General features: G+C 32.5%; 1 pseudogene; it reads left to right on the plus strand.

The window, feature by feature from the left end:
* The first annotated feature begins 6,250 nt into the window (after nucleotides 1-6,250).
* On the plus strand, nucleotides 6,251-7,380 carry LOC149572178 (uncharacterized; annotated as a pseudogene).
* Nucleotides 7,381-13,514: the final 6,134 nt, after the last annotated feature.

The raw sequence follows: 13,514 nt of genomic DNA on the forward strand, positions 1-13,514 counted from the left end.
GCTCGTTCCTAAAAATAGGGTTTTTTTCCAAGGTGCCTTAGGGAGTGAAAATTTTATAGTTCAAGTTTAGGACTCTAGTCAATTACATTATTTTTAACCCATAGCACCAATATACTGATGTTTATCTTTTGTGTAGGTCATCATGGCATCCTCACCATCCATATCACAAATAATTACCATGGTATTGCACATGCATTTTCAAAATAAGCACCTTGGGATTTCAGATAGAAGGAGGAGGAGTTCAAGTCTATGAAAATGATGGGCTATAAAGTGGGCCTAAATCATCAAAAAGATAAAAATAAGTACACTAAAGTGCTCCTAGACCTTGTTTAAGAAAAACCCAAAAACCATTTTTTAAATTGAGAACTTTAATTTTTTGGTGAGTTGAGCACCCTACACACTTCTTTGAAGGTGCGTGAGTGACCAAGTGCACAATTGTGAAGGTGTGTTGTTGTGCAATTTGAAGATTTGGTGAAGCAATTAACTCTACAAGGTGTGAAAGTGCATGTGTTAATTGTGAATAGAATCTTATGTTGTGAAGGTACATGGGTGTTTGACTACACAATTGTGAAGGTGTGCAAGTGAAAAAGTGTGCAGGTATGCAACTATGAAGGTGCACAAGTGAAAAAGTGTGCAGGTGCACAATTGTGAAGGTATGCAAGTGTGCAATTTAAAGATTTGGTAAAGGAATTGACTATTGAAGGTGCACAGGTGTGAAAGTGTGCAAGTGCACAATTGTGAAGGTGTGTAGGTGTGCAGTTTGAAGATTTTGTGAAGGAATTAACTCCAGAAGGTGTGAATGTGTGGTGATGCACAGTTCTAAAGTCTTGAAGCTATCCAAAGTCACAAAGATGCTAAGGTGTATAGGTGCGCAACTGCACAATTTGAAGATTTGGTAAAGGAATTGACTCAAGAAGGTGTGAAGGTGCACAATTCTAAAGTCTTGAAGATGCCTAAAGTACCAAAGATGCTAAGGTGCGCAAGTGCACAATTTTATAAAGTTTTGAAGAGAAAAGTACATAGGTGCACAAATGGGCCTAAATCATCAAAAAGATCAAAATAAGTACACAAGAATGATATAAACCCCCATTTGAGAAAAACCCAGAAACCTTTTTCAAAACTAAGAACTTTCATTTTTTGGTGAATTGTGCATCTAGAGAAGTGTGTAAGATGCATAATTCACCAAAAAATGGAAGTTGTTAGTTTTGAAAAATATTTTTGGGTTTTTCTCAAATGGGGCTTTATGTCATTCTTATGTACTTATTCTGATCTTTTTGATGATTTAGGCCCATTTGTGCTCGCAAGTGCACAATTTGAAGATTTGGTGAATGAATTATCTCTAAAGGTATGTAAGTGCACATATCTAAAACATCTAGAGGCCCTCCGAGGTCCTAAACATTACCATGGATTCCTTTTCTTCTGCAATAGCTAAAATCACACTCAAACCCATGACTTTCAAGTTCCAACGAATGCCCAAGAAGTCACACTTCATGATTTCCACAGGGAAGTGAGGATGAAGTAAGAAGATTTAGACTCTTTATCCCCTCAAGAAATCACCTCTACTATCCAAAATTTCAAATGGAAACATCCACACATCATTTTGGTTGAAGGTCAACAAGACCCATATGATGGAAACTGAAAATTGTGGAATTAGACAAATTGTCACCTTGGAAAATTGTGGAGTTAGAAAAATTCTCACTTTGGAAAATTGTGGAGTTAGAAAAATTTTCACTTCAAAAAATTGTGGAGTTAGAAAAAGTATTACCTTGGAAAATTGTGGAGTTAGAAAAATTATCACCTTGAAAAATTGTGGAATTAGAAAAATTGTCACTTTGAAAATTTGTAGAGTTAGAAAAACTTTCACTTTGGAAAATTGTGGAGTTAGAAAAAAATTTTCTTTCAAAAATTGACACTTAGAAGAATTTTTGGATGTTTGGGACCTATCACCAAAGTGCCCAGGTGTGCTTATTCCAAGGCGTGCTTTTTGGAGGTGCACTTTTCAAAGGTGTAGTGATAGTTTTGAAGAAGCAACGTGCCAATAGTTAATAGCCAATTTCTATTTTAGAGAGTTCCATGCATCAAAAAAGCATTTTGACGATAGTTCAACTCTCAAAGACACCTAGAGAAGGTCAAGCTTCCATTTTTAGAGCTCACAGTGACTCTCAGATCATCTCATGGATTCTATCTTCTTATCTCCTCCTTCTTTAATTGTTTTCAATCAGGTAAAGGCTCATGCACCCATTAATTGATATAAACAAGGGTGGAGACCTACTTATCACCATTTAGAGAGTCGATTTGTATGTAAATAGCATTATTTTACTAGTTTTTTAGCATGTGTTTGCATTAGAAGAGCTCTCACTCCTTAAAAAAAAGGAGGAGAGGGTTTCTTTTAAATACATGGATGTAATATTTACTCTAGGCCATTATTTTGATGTAATAATATATGCTATTGGTGCTCTCATTCTGAGTGTAGTTATTCTTGTTGTGGTCTGTTATTTTTGTGAATTCATGTTCATGAATAATAATAGAGCTAATGGTTTTATTGTATTGTTATAGTTGTGTGATCTTTTCGTTCTGGTATTTTCCTTGTGTTAACAACTTTCATTGTTGTGACAAATTGGAGAAAAGACATCTTTGTTCTTGCATAGTATTTTGTCTCGTATGAGTGCACTTTTTGTGGCCTCACAATTTGATGAAACATGAAACATCTTTTAGTTATTATTGAAGTTCCCATCAATGATTGCATCAATGGAGTTGAGGAAGCATTGCTCCTAATTTCATTGGTTTCCTACCAGATCCTTTTGATAATTTAATTTGCAGACATGTTATTATTTTGGCTTACGTCCATTAGGAATTTCCTTTTTAGCAATTTTCTTAAAATCTCTTGTTACTCTATCTACGTTATTCTCTTAAATTAATATCTCGGTTAAAATAGGAATTCATATAGTTGAATTGATATATTGCATTCATCATGAAACAAAAAATATAAAAATATATCTTTCTATGGTTACATTTCAGCAACAGGTATGCAAATTGGTTGGAACCAGCAACGGCCTCCTCATGAACATACACATTTATCTATAATTGAGTTATCTAGTAGGTTGAAAAACAACCATTCAAAACCTTAGAGTTGGTTATTGATCAACTTTTCAAGATACATCTTCAAAAGGATATTTCTCATTCAACATCGTGCAAAACAATAGAAAAACACATACTTTTGAATCCCTAAAGAATCCAAGTGAAGCATCAAGATTTGGTTTTGAACTAGAAGAAGGGAAACTCTATATAGTAGTCCACAATAGTGGTATAGATAGCTACACCTCCCAACCACATGACACTTGTAGGTCCACTCCTATGATGTTGATGGAAATAGTGATCTGGCCAAAAATAAAAGAATAATTTATTACATAGCTAAGAGTGGGGGAGGGTGAATCATTTATAACTAGTTATCCTAAAGGGCTTTAAGTCTTTCACAAACTTGAACTCTTTAAATTTTCATATCATTATCTCAATAAACATATCCACAAATAATTAACTTTATATATTGAATATTAGAGTAAACTTTCAGTGTATACCAAGTTGCAACAATAAATAGTAAACATGAAATAACATTTCTTAATAAATTGTATTTTTCATATTTCATTTGTATTTATAATTTATTTCTAATATATTTAGTTGAATATCTTTCAAATTTTAAGATGGTTTTTCTAAAATATGACATTTTTGTTAATAAGTTTGATTGAAATAATATTTATGGTAGAAAATATATTAATAAGAAAAGCTCAATAAATTTTGTTTCAAATTTAGAAGAAATGTTTTGAACAATGCATATTTGAAAACAAAATGGACAAGATAGTAAGTTTTATTTTAATATTAATGAAAATTCAAAACACTAGAATTAACATTGTAATTTAACATTTCTTAATAAATTGTATTTTTCATATTTCACTTGTATTTATAATTTATTTCTAATATATTTAGTTGCATATCTTTTAAATTTTAAGATGGTTTTTTCTAAAATATGACAATTTTGCTAATAAGCTTGATTGAAAAAATATTTATGGTAGAAAATATGTTATTAAGAAAAGCTAAGTAAATTTTGTTTCAAATTTAGAAGAAATATTTTGAACAGTGCATATTTCAAAACAAAATGGACAAGATAGCAAGTTTTATTTTAATTCTAATGGAAATTCAAATCACTAGATTAAGCACTCAAAAGGTATTAATAATAATAATAGGAAGTAGAGATTATTGAAGTCAAAAATAAACTTAAACTTAACGATGATGTTCAAATAGAGTTAACAAACTATAGAACTGCCAACAAAATTTGACATATCTTGTAGTGCGTCTCATGTTTGCATTTCATTCCATGATTATTTTCACATGAGAGATGCTTTGATTATTATTACTTATTTATTTGCATGACGAGATTCTTTGAGAACTAGAAATTATTTTGATTGCTAGTATCACAACTACTAAATGTTAGATGATATTTCTATTTAGTTTGATCATAGTTGCATGATGATACTAGTGATGTGACATCATGCTTTATGATGATATCTGGTTTATTTGTATTAAGACTTGGGTTGTGGTTTATATTTTATCAAATAAATGTTATTGGACTCATTCCTGGTGTGGTTTAAAGTTGTGGATATCAGTCTTTTACATTCAGTGAATACATGTTCTTATGCCTCAAAATGATTATTTAAATGCTTTAATTGAAATATTTTATCATGTGATTATACTTTATTACATTGTACAACACTATTGCTATGTGTCATTGTTTATTGGTGCTAGTACAAAGTGGGAATAGAGGCGTAGTCACTTGTTTGTGAGATATACATGATGTCATGTTCCCTTTCAACATGATGATGTGTTTGGTTGTGATCAAACTATTTATACACTGAGAAACATACTTGATGTTTTCTCATTTATTGAATAGGTATCGTGTGCATTCACATTTATTACAAAATCTGAGTGTGTACATATATCCATGACAGTGGCATCAAGAGTTAACTTGAGCTTGAGTATTCATGTTGAGCCAATGTCATCCATGTATGGGTGACATATCTATATTATTGTTATTATTAACCCTCTAATTATTGTGGTAAATCTGAATTCATAATGCACTATGTGATTAGACTCATGAGTGTGTCAGAAATAAACTTAGTGATGATGTTCAAATAGAGTTAACAAGCTATGGAATTGGCAACAAGATTTGACATGTCTTGTAGTGCCTCTCATGTTTGCATTTCATTCCATGACTATTTTCACCTGAGAGACACTTTCATTATCATTACTTTTTTATTTGCATGATGAGATGCTTTGACAACTAGAAATTATTTTGATTACGAGTATCACAACTACTAGATGTTAGATGATATTTCTATTTAGTTTGATCATAAATACATGATGATACTAGTGATGTGACATCATGCTTTATGATGAGACCTAGCTTATTTGAGACTTGGGTTGTGGTTTATATTTTATCAAATAGATGTTATTGGACTCATTCCTGATGTGCTTTAATGTTGTGCATATCTATCTTTTACCTTCAGTAGATACATGTTCTTATGCTTCAAAATGATTATTTAAATTCTTTAATTTAAATATTATATCATGTGATTATACTTTATTACATTGTACAACACTACTATTATGTGTCATTTTCTATTGGTGCTAGTACAAAGTGGGAATAGAGTCGTAGTCACTTGTTTGTGAGATCTACATGATGTCATGTTCTCTTTCAACATGAATATGTGTTTGTTTGTGCTTCAACTTGTTGGTAAACAGATTGGTTCTTTTTAATTTAACTCTAAAATGCCCAAATTTGAAAGAACAATTGGATAATCCATCTTCAAGTTGATAGATTTCCTCTGAATTGAAAGGTGCAGCTCCCTTATCAAATGATATTCAATGAATTTACTAGTTTCTAAACTAATTAGGTACGTTCTTAACTCAAGAACGAAAGAGGAAAACCAAGCCAGCCCTAGACATAACTAACTCAAGCAAATTTTAGTTCCTAAACCTAGCCAATACCAAGAACCCACAATTCCTATGAATTCTCCACATTGGTAATGCAATGATGTGGCTAATTATGCAAATGCAATGACATGAAATGAAAATAAAGATTTAACATCCTAATCTTTACAACATGAACTAATGACATTACTCTGATCTATCACCCATTCACTATTTGAATAAGAATGCAAGAAAGTGAATGGGTGATAGATCAGAGTAATGCCATTCATTCACAGTCACAGAGAGATTAAAAACAAGCGTGTAGGGAAATCTTGTCTTCTACTTAAGTGTGGGCTCTATTGGATTGCTTGGAATTATCATTCTTATTATCATGCATTTAGGGACATTAGATAATTGCTATGGTCATGGCATGTTCAAATACTTTTGGTATTGTTACGAGTGCTTTTCTTCTAGGATATGGTTTGATTGAAATTCCCAAGAGCATTTGGAGGACACAAATTGGATCTACCAATAGAAATTTTTATCGCATCGAGTTGCTAAAATGGTTGTTAAACTTAATGATGCTCATCAAGAACTCTCAAATACAATTGCAATTGCATAGGCTACTTCAAATCAAACATCCAAGCGAGATCCACTACATCCCTGTATGGATGTTATTGATAATATTCTAGTGCAAATGAGTAGAGAAGATCCAAACTTCAAACCATTGAGAGGAAGTTTGGAATAAAATGACATTGATTAGGATTTTGATAAAAAAAAATCAATGGCCACCCTTAAGTGTCAACTAAGAAGAGCTAGGGAGGAATATTATCGTTATAAGAGTGACTATATGAGCAATGTCTGCAAGGCCCTTGAACATGAGAACACAATTAAGAATTATGGACATGGCAGCTCCACAGATTGACGCTACATATCAAGTTTTTGTCCTCCTCACATTGGTTCTCTTGCAAAATACCTAGATGGGATGGAGTGGGTTTGGCGGCGTGTACTCAAATAGCAGCTTGAGAAAGTTCTAGCAGTTCTTCTACATTCTATGCCAGCTACCATTCTCTTAGTACAAGTCACATTATTGTCAAGTGGGGTTGATCTTTCCCTATTTTCTATCCTCATCAAAGCTATAGGAAAGCAAGAGATGCTAGTGAAGGTTACTGCATTCGTCCCACTAATATATATGTGCATCTGCACATACTATTCTTTTCAAGCTTGGAATGTTCATTTTTTTACTCCTTGACACCAAAACAAACAAGCTCTGTGAGCTTTCTTATGATATACTCAACGGTGGCTCGATTTAAAATTGAGGCTAAAGATGTTGGTGCTTTTGATCAATCTGGCTCAATAATCCTTTTTAAAAAAAGAGAGAGAACTTGGTTGGAACAAGAACATGCAATTGGAGAGTAAGTAGTTCCATTGGTCCAAAACTTCAACAATTTGAGTGAGGACATTGAAGCAGACATTATAGGCACATTTCTTGATGAAGTTAAAGAGGGATTGAATTGGGTAGATGTCGATATCATACATTTTACATCAGAGCTAATTAACAAGAGTTGACACATCATATGGTGATTCATTTTTTTAAAGCTTTTAAAATCTCAAAGTGACATGTGGTGTGTGTAGAAAATGAAGAGCTAGTCATGATTAAATTTTAATAACCAAAGAGGCAAAGGAACTGAATGGTCATGAGAGAATCAACCAATCACTTGAGAAATTATTTATGGCAGATCTTTTTGAATTCAGGGGGTTCTTTTTTACTAGCAAGGGTAGGATTGTTGGAGTAGAGGGGAGGGCATTTAGTTTTTCTATATTTTTTTGTTTATGCATGTGAGTTTAACATTTAGTTTTTTGTAATAGATTTTTATATAGATCACAAGCAATTATAATCAGAGGATTGTGTTTGTTATGTTTAAAAACAAGAAAGGTTTTTTCATGAACTGAAGTATTCGACATCACTTTTTTTTATTACTTTCGATCAGAGTATTGTTATAGTCAGTTTTGAACACTTTCTTGCGTTCTTATTCAAATAGTGAATGGGTGATAGATCAAAGTAATGTCATTCATTCATGTTGTAAAGATTAGGATGTTAAATCTTCATTTTTATTTCATGTCATTGCATTTGCATAATTAGCCACATCATTGCATTACCAATGTGGAGAATTCATAGAAATTGTGGGTTCTTGGTATTGGCTATGTTTAGGAACTAAAATCTGCCTAGGTTAGTTCTGTCTAGGGCTAGCTTGGTTTTCCTCTTCCATTCTCCGATTAAGAACATACCCAATTAGTTTAAGAACTAGTAAATTCATTGAATATCATTTGATAAGGGAGTTGTACCTTTCAATTCAAAGGAAATCTATCAACTCGAAGATAGATTATCCAACTATTGGTATCTAGTTGTTCTTTTAGATTTAGACATTTCAGAGTTAAATTAAAAAGAAGCAATCTATTTACCAACACAACTATTTATACATTGAGAAACTACACTTGATGTTTGCTTGTTTACTGAATAGGTATCATGTGCATTCACCCTAATTACAAAATCTAAGTGTTAACCTGTATCCACAATAGTGACATAAAGAGATAACTTGACCTTGAGTATTCATGTTGAGCCAATGTCATCCATGTATGGATGACATATCTATATTATTTTTATTATTAACCCTCTGATTATTGTGGTAAATCTAGATTCATAATGCACTATGTGATTAGACTCGTGATTTTATATTTCCATTTAGGGTTTCATTATTATAACATAAATTATTATTTTAAATAATGATTTAATTGAATGTTCGAGGGATTTTAATTATTAATTTATTTTATTTTATTTACTAGCTAATTTATCACAACCAAATTTCAAATGTCTAAAATTATCTTATTTAATTTGGGAAAGGGACCAATTAGTCTATTAAGTAATTTAAAATGCTAATTTATAAGTAACTTTAATAAAAGTGCTTATATTAGGGGAAGAAAGAGGTTTTACAAATCTCACTTTTTCTTATTGAATTGAGAAATCATAGAGTTTTCTCCAAAACCCTCTTTGAGGATTTTATTCATTTTCTCAGTGTGGGAGTTTGGCTCATCGCATCATTTTAGGATAGGCTTATTACATTGACAATGGGATTCTTCTTCTTTGTCATGGTTTGCATCACCTTTAGAGTCTTCTTTATTTCTTTCTTGTGTTTCCTAGTTTCAAGCTTTTGGTGAGAGGTAGGGCTCTCATGTTTTAATTGTTTACTCAATTTCTTTGCATTTTTTTTATTGCTAAATGATTGGAGGTTGAGAACTAGTGTTCTCCTCCATTTTTATGAAATTTCAAAGACCAATTGGTTGGGTATATCCTTATTTATGTTAATTGTGTTTTCAAAATGATTTTTTTGGTAATGTTATTTGTTTGATTTTTCATGTATGGTCAAAATGGGTGTTTTATTGGATTTTGGGGAGTTTGACTATATTTTGGAAGTTGGTTATTTATTTCATCGAATTCCAAGATGCTTATTTTTGGGGCATTTCTCTCATGCCTTATTATACATGTCACCTAGACTTGAGTAATAATTTTGTGGCATTAGTTTGAATGGTAGAAATGGATTATCCTCCATGTTTCCATTTATCCTATGTTTTCACTTGTTGCTTTTCGATTCATTAACAAATCTATACTCCCAACAAGATGATCGATTGAGTGTATTTTATTACCTGGATATTTTGACTACATTTCTCAAATCCAACCCTTGCATATGTAGTTATCATTATTTGATGTGGATTTTGTTGTGCCCACTCATTAGCACATGTGTATTCGTATGGAAGGATCTTGTGAGACCCAAACTATTAGGTTTAGGCCAATTGAGTAATTAATCATTTGGGGGGTGGGGGGGAGGGTGTAAGTGCACCAAGTTGTGGTGCCAAAAAGATGACACACATTTTTTTTCTAACTTTCTATAGCACATATGCACTTTACAAAACCCCAAATTACTATAAATGGGCTACAAACCCATAGCCCATTCATTTTTTCCTCATTTTCCAACTTCCTCTCCTCACAGCGCATACGCAAATTGAGAAAATTGAAGATTTTTTTGACCCACTTCATCAATATGCCTCCTCCTCGTCGAAATTCAAGGTCACAATCACGTCGTATGTTGTCTAACCTTCTTTTTGCATTATTTTATATGTTTTTTGTATTGTTTTGTAGGTTTTTTTCAATTTTTCTTTAAATTTGTTTATTTATTTAGATTGCAATTGATTTCTTATGAGGAAATGTGAATAATGAACTGACAAATCCCCAACAAGATCAAAACCAAAACCTTCAACGAGATCCAAACCAAAACCCTCAACAAGATGAGAATCAAAACCCTCCACAACAAGAACAAAAAATTTTGCAACCTACACCAATTGGAAGACCTCCTCCTAGTACACAAGAAAAAATAATAAATGAAATAGAAAGAGGCAAAAATGAATTAGAAGCACTCATTGGTAGGTTGAAATCTTGTGGACAAACCAATCCAATGAGAGCTCAATTGGCATCCTCCCTCGAGTCCATTATGACCCATGTGTTAGTGGTCAATTAGATATTTGGCAGGTTAAGAGGGATGAACAAAAAAGATATTATGCAAAAATATTATCATATCAAGATGTAAAAAAAAAAAGATATACCAAAACGTAGAATTTGTGCATTATTTAGAAAGCTTGGTGAACACAATACTATTAGAGAGACAACTAAATGGTTCCCCATCCATTGGTTCATACACAATGGTATTAGAAATAATTTTTGGGATAGATGGTGGATGGTTTTTGATGCCCCTTCCTGCAATAATCACGAGGTCCCAATGTATTTCTTAAGGAAATTGTATTGTGAGTTTGTCCTTATGGAGACCCCCAATTATTTTGATGTATTAGAATCTTAGGGTAGAGGTGGGGGGTCATCATTTGAGAGGCTAGGGACACGTCATGACCCTAATGTAGTTAGGGCACCTATGGTCAAGCCACAGTGTGAGCATGTGACTATTCCTTCAGTTGTGAAGGAACATGTAGAGGTCGGCACTCTAGGGACTATTAATGCTTTGATGCAGACCCTCATTCATTGCACGAGTCCATTAGTTGAGGGGGAGCCTTCTGCACGTCGCGGTCACATGTGCACATCATGCGGATCCTTATGCACATTTGGTAGTCATGCTGGAGATGGTGCAGATGATGGGCTAGTTATCGATTAGTTCCTAAATGAGACATTTGGCATTGACACACAGGTAAATTACAATTATAATAAACTAATTTGATCACATTTCATATGTATAGTGAATGAGTAATTAATTAACATGTATTGACATTGTTCAAAATTCAGGGTCAGAGTGTTGGCAGCCCTAGTAGCGATCCCCTGGCCCCATTATTCATCCCGTCAACAAGTCCAGAGGTATGTATCGATTTGATCATTTAAATTAATACATATATTTATTAAGTAATCATATGAAGGATTGACAAAAAAATTTATGCATGTGCATCAGTTCTCTACAGGATCGTCAACATTCACTATGGACTCCAAGTCTAGATGTGATATGAGCTTCGTAGAGGTACATTTGTTTCATGTTAATTTAATTCATTTGATTATATTTGGTTCATTTTTCATGTTACATATAACGTGTATTGAACAACATGTAGCCCTTGACATCTGAGACTCCTCCTCATCTTCGACAGTCTATCGATCATGGAGAGGTTGTAGCTAAGGCTAGTTCACAGCCATTGACTTAGGTATCAAATAACTTTCTTGGTTTTAGTTGTTGTTTATAATAGTTAGTATCAAAATTTCCAATGTTATTTATAACTGATTATATTGATTGAATTGTTGTAGGGTCTTGTTACACCCAATCATCCACGAGCCTTCAAGGTGGACTTGTAGAGTGACTATTTGATGGCAGTAAGAAAATAATTAATTTTGTGTGTACATATATTTGATTTCAATGTATAATAATTATTGATTCATATCTACTTTGTTTGTATCAGCTCGAGTTAGAGAAAAGCCTCAACAAGAGGACGAGCAAACATGTGAGGAAGACCCCATCATCTCCATCATCTCCCTCTACACAACAACCGAAGACCTCTAGAAATTTGTTTCCTTCCCCTCATGGGAAGGAGAAGGTATAGTTGATAGATATACATGTGTAGGCATCAGCGGACATATATGTTGGATTTTATGTCAGTGGACATATTCGATATACATTTGATGTATATATGACATTTTATATTTGATATATGAAATTTATTCAATGCATGAAATTATTAGACTTATGACATTATTGGTTAATATATGATATGTTTGTTCATGTACGACATTATTGGTTATTATAATATATTATGTGTTTGTTAATGTATGACATTATTGGTTACCATTTTATATTATATGTTTGTTCATGTATGACATTATTGGTTATCATAATATATTATATGTTCCTTCATGTATGAAATTATTGGTTAACATAATATATTATATGCTTGTTCATGTATGACATTATTGGTTATCGTAATATATTATATGTTTGTTCATGTATGACATTATTGGTTATCATAATATATTATGAGGTTGCATGGGTACTTGTACCCACACCCTTGGTACTCGTACCCATGTACCCAAGTACCAGGTACACGTATCCCAAGTACTAGGTACTTGATGGAGAGCATCATAGCTAAGGACCTTGATTGAGATTTTAGATTTTTTTTTTTCAATTTTTTGTTTGCATATCAGCTCGTTGTTTATCAAGCTTAATTCAATACCTAATCAGTTCAAAACTTTGATAGAATATTGATTAACAATCAACTTTATCACTATTTAAGCATAAGTTTATCATTTCCAATATGTCATCATCATATGATTTATGATCTTTTTCATGTTTAAATTTCTCCTTCTCTATTATTTGTTTATCAAGCTTAATTCAATACCTAATCAATTTGAAACTTTGATACAATATTGATCAACAATAAAGTTTATCAGTTTTAAAGCCAAAAATTTATCATTTGCAATATGTCATTGTCATATGATTTAAGATCTTCTTGTTCATGTTTAAACCTGCATTCTATGTTATGCATCTAAACATTTATCATAAATTATTATCACAAACATATAAAAAATTTGAAACTGAAAACAATACATTACATTTACAAACTTTATCACTATTCTTGATTTGAAAAATCATTGTCATGACTCATAAATTTAGATTTTCTATAAATATAAAAGTATAATTAAAAATAAAGTTTGACATACCCAAGTACTCATGTCCCCTATTAAAAAAAATATTTGTACCCATACCCGTACCATATCCATACCCTAAGTACCCCAAGTACCTCTATCCCCGTGAAACCTTGTATATTATATATGGATCTTGGTTTTTTCTATACACCTATGTGGTCTATATGACCTCTTGTTACTTAGAACATCCCCTGACCTTTCCCAAACTCCTCACCAGGTTAACTGATCCAAACTTGCAACATCACTCCCTTATTCTTCTAGGAATAGTATCCCTCCAAAGGTTTTATAGGTCTACTAGGGTAGCATAGCACTTCCT

The sequence above is a fragment of the Cupressus sempervirens genome, chromosome 2 (assembly GCF_028749045.1).
Source record: "Cupressus sempervirens isolate cs-2001-9-10 chromosome 2, ASM2874904v1, whole genome shotgun sequence".
In the NCBI taxonomy this organism is placed as follows: Eukaryota; Viridiplantae; Streptophyta; class Pinopsida; order Cupressales; family Cupressaceae; genus Cupressus; species Cupressus sempervirens.